Source organism: Dermochelys coriacea, chromosome 1, assembly GCF_009764565.3.
Source record: "Dermochelys coriacea isolate rDerCor1 chromosome 1, rDerCor1.pri.v4, whole genome shotgun sequence".
In the NCBI taxonomy this organism is placed as follows: domain Eukaryota; kingdom Metazoa; phylum Chordata; order Testudines; family Dermochelyidae; genus Dermochelys; species Dermochelys coriacea.
Window position 1 is genome coordinate 25,531,000 of NC_050068.2, and position 12,461 is coordinate 25,543,460.

At 40.4% G+C, this 12,461-nt stretch overlaps 1 long non-coding RNA gene across 1 annotated transcript; it reads left to right on the forward strand.

The window, feature by feature from the left end:
* The first annotated feature begins 5,981 nt into the window (after positions 1–5,981).
* LOC122457585 lies at positions 5,982–10,140 on the forward strand. Its single transcript, XR_006277205.1, has 2 exons — positions 5,982–6,564; positions 8,667–10,140. It is a non-coding gene; the product is annotated as an uncharacterized LOC122457585 (long non-coding RNA).
* Positions 10,141–12,461: the final 2,321 nt, after the last annotated feature.

Genomic DNA, 12,461 nt, shown 5'->3' on the forward strand with positions numbered 1-12,461 from the left:
GAGACCTGGAGAAGATGTGATCTTGGCATGCTTGATTGCTATTTTACACAAGCTGTCTACGTTAAGCGCTGAACCAGAGATTACCCTCCTTTATCTAATCTAAACTGATGATTTAGCAGAGACTGCCACATTTGAAGAGACCTACTTGTTTTATTTTGTTTTGTTTTCCTTTGGGCATGGAACAATTTAAAATCTATGAGCCAAATCCAGCAATCTTTTCTCGGGCAAGATTCCAGCTGGAGTTTTTGAAAGTTCTGTCTGACTACTACTAATACTGGAATTCTGTCCTTTATCTCCTAAATTTCTAATGTGTTTATAATCTCTGGACTGAATTCTGGATTGCTAACTAACTTTTCTGAGAAACCACACAATCACATAGCCTGGTATGCTATATATATTAAAGAAAAAAGGTTTAGGATGTTCTGGAGAGTTTGTTTAATTAAAAAACCAAAAAGATTCAGATTATTTTTGCATTCCCTTGCCCATACTGCCAGGTGCCTCATGAATCCAACAATCTAGGGCTCAGAAGGAACCATCAAAAACCTCTAAAACCAATTTTTAAATATCAGTTTTGTGTCTAAAAATGTCAGTGTTTCAAGGATAAATAGCTTGGGATCTCCTAAGGCTAAAACAAAGGCTGTGCCCCCATTGGGAAGGTGGGACTCTACTTGTTCCAATTGCGTAAAGTTCCTGTTTCTAGTCTTGCAGGACTGTGAGGCTGGAGACTAAAGTCATGACCTACGAAAGCTGTCACTGGCCTAGGACTGAATCTTGCAGTGAAGGAAGTATGCTGGGGTGTGGGGACATGCTGCAGCTCTGCAGTGCTCCAGCAATTCTCAGCTGGCAGACGTATATGTTAGTGCTGTAAATCTGCATTCCCCAGTCCTGTGCCAATTGTGAGTATGGCCAGTGACCCGGTGTAACTGAAACCACCTCAGGCCTGCTCTAATTTATAATGGCTGCAAGTGGCCTCAGCAGCCCAAGATCTGCAGGGTCTGTGGAAAAAAGTGGCATTACCTTTACTCAGCCACAAGGAATGGAGTGGCATAGGAGACATTACGGGAGCTCTATGCCACCAAAATAATCTCCTTGTGCTGGGGAGATCCTCCCATAATCAGTTGCACCAGCCCTATGTTCACTTTGCACCAAGAGAGTGGCATAAAGTGGCTCCAGCACAGTTGAGGATGAGGAAGAATATATTAGACTCTCTGCGTCCAAGAGGAAGGAAACCAGAGGCAATGTGCTCTGAAATGGACATTAACATGGAGATGGGGGAACTCTTCAGTTGGTGCTTGCCAACCCCAAGCATTCAGAACTCCTAAGTCAGAGCCCTAAAACCCTCTGTTGGCTTAAAAATAATAATATGCTTGGGGTTGTAATTATTTAGCTTCTGACATTTGAATCTTTTTGACTTTCATTTTCAAGCATTCCTCCATAACAATGAAGGCTAGAAACTTACTTTTTGCAATGAAAGCTGAGAGATTCTGGTGTCTTCACATGACTCCAGGGTCTAGAGATTTAAGAAAAACTCCAAGGAACTTGAGACTTCTGATCAAATTGTGAGAGTTCACAACTCTGTAAATTGGAAGTCACTCCCTTGAAGTCTGTGGGATGGCACCAATTTACAACAGCTGAGGATCTGGCCAAGTGACCTTGAGGCTTGGAGAATTGGATGATAACATCAGAGCGGTAAACACAAGGGCTTGAATGATGGGAGAGGATAACTTGGAGCTGAATCCAAATCTGAAGACAAGTGAAGGAGATTTTATTTAATATGGTGACTGTAAAGGATTGGTGTTCTGCAGAAAAATGCTGCTAGGATACACTTGTTGTAAGAACAAAGGCAGTTAAACCACAATCTTTGCCACTTATGTCTGATTTTTATCATTCACAGGACCTATGAAAAGGGGATAAGTGACATCTCAATGGACTGAAGTTAAAAGAAATATTTTTGAATTGTCACTCGTGTTTAATCTTTCACCTAGGCTTAATGGACACATGACTGAAATATATATGCAGTTTATGCACTCTGTGTCAACTGCATCACTTTTACAGGTGCTGCAATTTGTTTCCTTTTCTCCAATGTAATATTTCAGCAGATTTCTTTCCCATTTTTGTCTTTAAAAACAGATTCACTGTAATTCATCTCTCTCCTCTTAGTTTTTATATTAAGATGACACTGAAACATTCTAATTAGTGTTATTCATTATGCCCCTATGGATATTATGCTGTACTGAACAATTGGTGTTTTGCTATGTGGGATAGGCGTTATATTTAGTAATGTTCTTAATGGAAAAGTGTAGAAATAAAGAATTGCTAAAACACCAGAAAGGATGTTTGTGTAAAATATATCTTTGCTGTAACCTTGATTAGCTTATTTTATTGTCTTGTAGACTTATTTTTAAGCAAATGATATAATGTGGAATAATGGGTGGGCATAGTCCACTTGCTGATGCACAGAGAGCACCCACATTGCACACAAGGAAATAGTCTATTGTCTGATGCCAGTGATAATTTCTAAGGGGGATACCTCTGGTTACCTTCTTCTGATGCAGGATACAACTGGTTCCAGGGGCATTATTGACACCAAGGGACATTATTCTGTCCATCATAGGAAGTGAATAGGGCCCTGCATAGGGCCCTAGCTTCTGGGACACTCCCCCCCACCTCAAGCATCATGAGAAGAGCCCACCAGAGGAGAGAAATTCCATGTTCTCAGAGCTTGTTCTCAGCCACAGGATGTTAGTTTGGGATGATGCTAGTGTGGCAAGAGTCGGTGCCAAATTATTTTAGAAAAAGTTTTGAGCACCAGCCTCCTCTCATAAGGAAAGGACAAGTCCTCGAACTTCTCAGGCATCTTCTTCAGAATGTGACTGAGGGCACCATCATCCCCCACGTGCCCAGCAAAGACTGTTGCTGCTTTGGGAGAGAGGAGACCTCATGGCTAGACTGAGTCTGACCTTCTGCACAACAAAGGCCATAGGAATCCGCTCAGTAATTTCTGCATCAAGTCTTGTGGCTGAATCAGAAAGATTACCAATCTTGATTTAAAATTTTCAAGTAATGGAGAATCCATGTGGTTCCAATGTTTAATTATCCTCACTGTTTAAAATGTGCACCTTATTTCTAACCAGAACAAATTTAGCTTCAGCTCCCAGCTTTTCTTGTTATGTCTTTGTCTACTAGATTAAATAGCCTTCTACTCTTAGATATCTTTTCATATGTACATTGAATTTATTTAGTTTCTCACCATTAGGCAGATGTTCCAGACCTTGAATCATTCTTGTAGATCTTTTCTGAACCTTTCCCAGTTTTCAAATTCTTTGTGAAGGATGGACACCAGAACTTGACACAGCATTCCGGTAGTGGTCTCACGAATGCTATATACAGAGATAATAGCACCTCCTTCTTGATATTCCCCTGTATATACAGCCAAGGATCATATAATCCCTCTTATCTTTCCAGCCATTCGGAGCTCATGCTCAGGGGTTCTCCACCATGTTCTCTAATTCTTTTTTAGAGGCACTGCTTTCCATGATATAATCCCTCATCTTGAAAGGGTGACCTATAGTCTTCTGTCTTCAGTCAAATTGTGCATCCTCACTAAAATCTGTTAAAAAATAAAATAAATTAAAAAAAAGATTGGGTGCTTAGGCCAGGAAGCAGGGTAGAGTTTATAAGGAAGATCTGAATTTATTCCAGAGGTGAGGCTGAGTTATCAAGTTCATATCGAGTTAGCTCTGAATCCAAATTTCTCCAGAGCTCCAGGGGGGTTTGAATCCAAGGTTCTTTTTCAGGCTAGGCAGAGAGAGATCTGGCCATCGATCCAAACTTCCCCAGTTGTTTGAAGGGGTTCAGATCTGGTGTTCAGGTTCAGGCCAACCTCATGTGTGTATATACAGGCCAACATTTTCAAAAGAAGTCGCTAGTTCTAGATGCCCAATCTTGGACTCTTTGGGACTGATTTCAAGAGATGCTGACCATCTGCAGCTCTCACTGACTTCATCAAGGGTTGTGGGTGCTTAGTGCTTCTGAAATCAGGCTCAAGCCCTCTCAAGTTGAGCATTCATTTATTCAAATTTTGGATGAAATGTATTGTATATGTGCATATATACTCTGGGTCTGAATAGAGAAAGTGTTTAGGCACATTTTGAAAAGAACCAATTGCCTTTTAAATGAGCACCTTTTACCATTTAAAATGACAGTTGGTTCCTAAGACAGTTGAGAGAGCTTCAAGATTTCCAGCAGATGGTGCACAACTTCCAACAGACCACAGCCAGCACTTTATTAATCCTTTTTAGAATAATATCAAATGGCAATCTTTAAAATTAGTCAAATCATGCTCCTTAACTCCTTGTAAGCAAAGCAAAGGAGATCTAGTTCAAAGGCAGGATTTTCTGCTAGCAGGCCATGCCTTATTTCATGGATCAGGTGGCCATGAACATTGGTACAAGGATTACACTGACCAGTCAGATACCACAGTGATGAATATACTTGAATAGAAAATATTCCAAAAGAGGAGAATAAAAAAGGAGGGCCAAATTCTGTAGACCATAGAACTTGGCATGAAGTGACTTACTTGGCTTGTGTTATGATGTGGTGTTTACGTACAGGATAATGTGTTATCATGGGCTACAGGAATTATTTCAATCTGAATAAGAAAGTGCATATAAAAGGCATACATAAATAGGAAAAATATTTAAATAGTTCTCAAACTCCTGTTTTAATCTCAAATGCATTATGCGAACATTTTTTAAAAGACAGATCTGCAATATATATGCTGATTCCGTAACTTTAAGGAAGTAAGCAGAGGTGTTCTGTTCTGCAGAAGGGAGACTACTTACTTTAACCAATTTAAAGGCCAGTAACAGGCATCTTTCACACTGTTCACTTCTGCTAGTCCATCAGAACGTGATGTTAGTAGGAATTTAACCTTCCTTTTGAAGAAGGGATAAGGTGATCATTCAAGCTAGTGGACAGTGGACAGTGATTTTCCAGGCTCATGTTTAGGTCATGAAGCTACCACAGCACTGAGGAAATAGGATAGGGCCAGGTGAACACCTAATAATCATTTATCTTTAAACTTTAGTGAGAACAAAGAATTCTGAGAAAAAGTAAACAGAGTTGGGAAACAGCTTCGACATTTCAAAGGCTTTATTCATTGCCATACCCCTTTCTGAAATTCATTTTTAAAGGAATCTTTATCAAAATATGGTATGTTTCATAGATGTCATTAAAAACAACAGGGAAATGTTTGCATGTACGCACACGCACACAGAGAATTCACATGCTTTGAATATTGTAACAAGAACACTGGCCAGATTTGGTTCTCAGTTGCACCTCCAAGGGTCAAACAAAAATTTGGAGACGTGAGTGCTTCAAAGGCAATGCTTCCTTGATAAAGATAACTCAAAAGAAACTTGGGGCCAGGCCACCAGTTGGTATAAACTGGCATAGTTCCAGTAGATATTGCCCTAGGATTTTTTTTGTATGTCTGACAGGTCTTCTGGCATTAATAGTAATGAAAATAATAATAACTTTTAATAATTGCTGGTGTTTCTATAGCAGCTTTCATTGAAAGACTCTTTTTTTAACCATGATGTTTATTTATATCTGTCAAATTCTCCTCTCATTCACACTCGTGTAAATCCTGAGTCATTGCACAGGGTTTGATGGAGTTACTCAGGATTCACACCAATATGAGTCGAATTTATAAAGGCATCATGGAAATGCAGCTACCTCTTGGGTGTAATGTGGGGAAAGTTTAACAGCCAGTAGAAACACTAGCTGATAGTTTAGGAGAAAAGGTGAAGGCTATGGGGTCTAATTGAAGCTGTGGGGACAATTCACAGATTTTAATTGCCCAAATGGAACTGAGTTAGGATACCAGGATAACATCTCTACTGTTAATTGACTGTGATGGGGTGTTCACCATATACTAGCCTAAAAGAGGTTAGTGATGCTGAGAAGGGGCTAGTTAACTAGATAGGCCACAGCTGAGGGGAATTAGTTAGTAACCCCCTGAATGACGATTGAGCCTAGCTGAGAAGGAACAGGTGGGGCTAGTACAAAGCCATGAAGCTGGCAGCAGGAAAGGACTGTATGCAAGGGCCCTATAGCCATTCTCTGCACATTAGAGAGGGAGGGAAGGCAGGAAACAGAAGCAAGATTTTTGATAGTGCAGACCTCTGAGCTGGAACCCAGACTAGAGAGTAGGCCTGGGTTCCCCTACCAGCCAGTGGGGAAGTGGCACCATCTGGTCAGTGACTGGGAAGACTGCCTGAGTACAGATATCCAGGAAGGGGGGAAAAACACCTATTGACTTGGCTAGAGGGCCAACCCACAAAGAAGGAGCAGCCAAGTCATGATAAGAGAGCACCCTGAGTCGCAGGGGAAGAGAGATGGAAGGCACTCAATGAGTGGCAGAAGGGAGTGTCAGACCTGGAGAGAGCTAATCCCCAGATCATCCAGGAGGAGGTGCCCTAGCAGTGAGCAGTGCCCTGTTACATGGCCAGAGGATTTCTAATGACCATGAGTGGTCAGGAGCTTGACCTCTGAAAGGAGGTAAGCAATGAAAAAGTTAGAGATGAAACACCAAATTCTTCCCTCACTGACATCTCTACAACTCAGCTAGTTCAGCCCTCGGGCTGATTTGGGGCCTAAATTAGAGCTGCTGTAACTTATGCTTGCCTGCCAATAGCTCCAAATGTGCTGTTTCCTAGGAGCTATCCTCTTACCCCAAGCAATGTCCTGATGTACCTGGTATACTGCAAGGGTGGCCTAGAACCTTTACTTGGACTTTTTGCCAGCCAGGAAATCCAGGTATACCAAGGGAATTTCCTGGAGGGCAAAGGGACCATCAAGTCTCCATTTTTAATTCATGCTGTGTTTTTCACCAACCAATTGCCCAGAAAATCCTCTCTAGCTCATCTAGGCATAAACTACTCAATATTTTAAAAGAGATAACAAGGAAAAAGAAATAAACTATTTCATGACCACCTCAGCATGACTAAAATAAATCATAAAATCAATATGAACTGCTTAAGTAAAACTTCTCTGCAGGGCCCTCTGGTTAGCACCATGCTTGCAATGTGTTTAAAGTAACTCTGTTTACAATACCACAATCAAGCAATCTAGAATCAATGTGGACTCAAAGTGCCATGCTGATCACACGATACACAGCCCCAAACTCTTACATTACCAGGTTTGAATGAAATTTCATTATTTAAATCATCATAACAATTATTTCCTTCATTTCTGAGCAAGGCTAGCCTGATAGAAGCCCCTGCGGGCTGCATTAAGTACAAAGAAAATGTTAACATAAGTTTGGTTCTAATGCACTGTGTGTAGGTCTGTGTGCTTTATATATGCAGTGTTGTTGTAGCCATGTTGGTCCCAGGATATTATCTCACCCGAGGTAAGGTAATATCTTCTATTGGACCAACTTCTGTTGGTGAGAGAGACAAGCTTTTGAGCTAACACAGAACTCTCGGATTTTTTTTAGAGGAAAACTGGCTTCATCAGTCCTGCAAATTGCCACATCGCTGCAAAGTATTCTGCAAATTGCCACATCGCTTTAAAGTTCTTTTGCTATAAAAAAAAATAGATGTTTATAATAAATGTTCAGACTGTAAAATACGAGGTGCACAACAGAAGAATGGCAAAATCTTCAGCTTGGTAAGGCTATATTGAAGTCATGCTTCTATAGTGTTATGCCATCCAGCTGAAGGCCTGGCTCATAATTTGTTATATAGCAGTTCATGTGGCTGAAGTAGCTTATTTAGTGCCAGTGGAAAACTGCAGATGACGTTGTTCTAGTAATTGAAAGACATCTAATCTACATGGGCCTGTTTAGCTGTTATCTGTTAGCATTTATCTAAAAATGCCATTTGAAAACAATATCCAAACTAATTAGGGACAGGTATGGAAACACCTTTCAGGATGTGAATAGACTATAGGTAGCCAGGGTCAAATTGATGAAATGCTGAGTTCACAAGATCTTAGCAACAAAAGTGTTTTAAAATGCTAGTTTCCAGAGTACTTAGAAGTGGAGGACACTCAGATGGTTATGAATAGATTGAAATACATACAGTTTTCAAAATAGCTGTGGGTATGGAATATTTTTTTATAACTGTAATGAAAGTGCTTTAAGCCATAGACCCACCACTAAATGAATACTGTCATACTCATTAAACCTGCCAGCCCACACAAGTTTACTTGACTTATGCTGTTTAAGTTTTGTTTTTAAGTCTGAATTCCCCCCTAAACTATGAACTCTCTTACTCACTCTTGGGCTCCAGGCAGGAAGGATGATTCTTCTATCAACTTCATCTTTTAAATTCCTTTGGAGTCAATATTAAAATGACAAATATTCAAGTTACAGCAAAAAATAAAGCTTGTGTGTCCTTTACCAGGAGCATTCTCTGCTCTCCATTCCTATGGACAGGGTGCTAAACTCTGCCATCAGCTACAGCTCTGCTGAAGTTCATAGGGTTACATGAGTGTAACTGAGGGCAGAATTTGGCTCAGGAAGTTGAGTCTGGGGTAGTCAAGATCACTTCAAAGTGGCTCTGTCAGCACAATGACCCATCATTCTCTGGCACTGTACAAAGCAGTTATTAAAAAATCAGTGTTTGTTAACACATTCTCTCTCTCTTTTTATATAGTGCCTACCACTGAGGTATCTAAGGTTCTGATCCTGGAATTGTCTCCATGAGGTGAGATTCTTGTGCCGACGTGGAGCCCAGTGAAGTCAACGGGGCTCACGTGCCACTTGCAGCATTGGGGAGGGAGTCTAGATCCTCTAAGGTCTAGATCCTCCAAGGTATTTAGGCAGCTAACTCCCACTGAAGGATGCATGGTACGCAGGGTCAAGGAGAATGCTGCCTGCCACCCCTTCTTTTCCCTCTATCTGGAACATTGTCCTTGACTCTGCATGGCCTGAGTCTTCACTCTCCTCCTACAAATCATGCATCAGAACTCACTTCATCTGATTAGTGCTGACCTCTGCTCCTTCTCGTTTTCCCTGACTGCATCCCCTAATTTTGCTATATTAACTAAAAATAGGAACTGGTGAGATACAAGATGTCTCTGTAGCTATAAATGTGTCTCCTGATGTTTCACTGTCGTTACTTTCACCCTGCCCACACCCCTTCACCCATCCTTCCTTTATCATTAGCCATTGTTGTATTATGTTGAATTTAGGCCCCAAATCCATGAGAAGCTCCATGTAGGCGTAGGGGTCCATCTGCACAGAGCTCCTGGCAGGATCAGTGCCTTAAATTGAAAACGCTCCAGTCCAGAGAACCATTATTTTTATTTGTAATGCCAAACACTTCTATGGTCCTGTATGAATTACTAATAACCTAGAGATCCAAGCTGGTCCTCTTCTCTGAAGGCATTTTTCCTTACCTCTTCCCTTTTCCGAATCACCGACTTGGTCTAAAGCTCAGTCCAGATATATGCTGCTTGTCCTGAAGAGATGTCTTGCAGAAGGGTCATTTGGAATGAGTGATAGAATGTGCCCCTCTCTCAGCCTGCAAGACAACATACTTAAAGGCACAGCGCATTTTAATCCCATGGTGATTATACTGGTGTATATTAATGACACTGACATTACTCTGCAGTATACTTACCAGAAAGCATCTCTTTCCTTATGCTTTACTGGATTAATGTATTTCTCATGTCCCTTCTTATCTTTTAAAGGAGGAATGTGATTTTTTTCAAGAATCACTGCTAAGGAGTCTTCAATTGTCAAGTTATTCCCATGCTTGTCATTTTGATATCCAAACACCATACCCTGATTTCATGGAAATGAGACGTGAATGGAGCGTATTCTGTAACATCCATTGTATTTTTCTAAGGTTTTATTTTCAGCTCTGCTAACATTCTCCCTGTTTACAAATCTCTGTGTGGTCCCATTGAACTTTTACATTTGTTTCCATGAGGGATAACCTCACAGATTCTTATGAAATGTTTATACGTGATGTGGGTTTAATTTCTTGAGTTGCAGGGGCTGAACATTTCCTGCATGTAAATGGGTGCTACAACTGACGCAAATTCTGCCTCTTCTATTCTTCAGCATGGATACATTTTTATATACTTAATGGTACAGTAAATAGTATATATCCTTCAACTTCATTCAAGTCTTCAGAAGTCTATCTATCTTGTCTGATTGCTTTTCCACAAGCTAACTACATTATCAATTAGTGTAAGATATTATTTTAGTATTCAGCCAACAGAACTGATGAGCAACAATGAGCATAGTTAACCCACAAAAAGAGGGAGATATTATTTAGATTGCCTAGCACTTGGGAGCCCCAGTCATGGATCACAACCCAGTTTTGACAGATACTGTACAAACACAGAACAAAAAGATGCATATGAGACTTAAATAAGACATAATAGGATAGATGTCTGAAGTGTCCAGTGGTTAATGATTGAAACTTGTGTGCTACTCCATGTACCAGGTTTAGTGCTTACCACACTCCAGAACAGAAGGTGTTTAAGCAGAGAAAGGGTTAAAAGTTTCAGTTAACCGGCTCTTTCCTGTTGATGGCATCACATAAATCAGAGATATTGGTTGTAAACAAAGCTTCTGGCTATTTAGCACGTCCTACTCCTATAAAAGGGCATATTCTAATAATAAGGAAGACTTCATTTTTAAATTATCGTTTAATTTTTGGTACTTGGCTCCAGTGTCATCCTGTGTTAACTTTCTTCACAGATAAATTATTCCATGAAGTTGAGGACACCCATGCATGGCAGAAAAATGACCCACAAAAATCTGGTTGTTTCACATCCATGTGCCTGATGACTTTTCTAGCCAATAATAAAACCCCTATAAGACATTTGAGGAATATTTGACCAGCTTTACAATTAATTAAGGAGCAACGCTAGATGTTTGGTTAGTCCTAGTGTTAGCTATTCAGCATAGAATAAAATATTACTTATAATACTTTGGTCTTAAGTGATTTCTAGTCTAAGCTATTTTATTCTATGGTATAGTAATATAAGGTTGCGTAAAGGAAAAGAACCTACATTTTGGCCTTGTGCCCTTTAAGAATATGATAGGAAAGAGAGATATGGTCTTGTCATAGTCAATTAAGAAATGGTTCAGTGCTAGAAGACTCGGTTGTGTTGGTCAGCCCACACATCAGTGAGTCACTTCTGCTTCATCGGCAATGGAAGCACACAACAGCAAAATGCATCATATCCATCTAGCCAATGGGTACAACTCGAATGCCAGAAAAAATAAAGTTAGTCACTGAGTTTACTGAGTTTATTTTGTTGAGAAACAGTGTTAAGCTGACTGTGTGCCATGCCAACTGTTCATGAACACAGTGAGGTTACTTTTATTCTGATTAACTGGCTCGTCTAGACTTGGACTCCAATCAGCAAAGGATAATCAAATACTATGTCGTTGCTACTGCAAACCGAAATGACTCCTTAACAAAGTGTTAGATGCTCAAATAGATTGTTGATTGCTATTTAGATTAAAGTAGCATCCAGAGATCCCAGTCAGAAGCAGAACCTCCTTGTGTTAGATGTGATACAAACATCTACAACCACAATCCATGTGCCAAAGAGCTTAACAGTGACAACTGATGAACAGGTTTCAGAGTAGCAGCCGTGTTAGTCTGTATTCGCAAAAAGAAAAGGAGTACTTGTGGCACCTTAGAGACTAACAAATTTATTAGAGCATAAGCTTTCGTGATGAAGTGAGCTGTAGCTCATGAAAGCTTATGCTCTAATAAATTTGTTAGTCTCTCAGGTGCCACAAGTACTCCTTTTCTTTTAACTGATGAACAGACATTTAAGTTAACATTAAATATAAGTGGATCCCTCACTCTGCAATAAAACAGTCATCGTTCAGAAACAAAGTCAAGTTGAGCATAAAATATTGTGGTCCAAATCCTGCTTTCAGTTATACCAGTGGTGTTAAATTTTCCAAACAAAGAGCAACTTTATACCTTCCATCTCTGAGAGCAAGATGATTTAGGCAGATGCCATGCAGTAACACTGTCCAGCATAGGCTGTTTGCCTCAGCCTGCCAGCTAGAGAGTCAGGCAGAGTTGGTGTCTCTCTCTGTGTGCTCAGTAACCTCAGTACAGACTCCTCCATGAGGCAGCTCCATTTCTCAATATGGCTGCTTATCTCTGCAGACACTAACGTAGAGATTTAAGGGCACAGCCCACAAGAAACTTAAACATAATAGTAGTAACCTGAAGCATGATTTTCAGAGGAGTTGAACACCTATGGCTTTTGCTGCAGTCAGTGGCTGCTCAGTAACTCTGACAAATCAGGCCCATACGTTGACATTTTCAAAACTGACCACTGATTTAACTGCCTTAATTTTAGTGTTTATCTTAATCCCACCCACCCCTCTTCAGCTGCACAGAGCCCTAAAGAAGACTGCTTTCCTGAGGCACAATTCCTCCCTTTCCCAGGAGTGGCTGTTT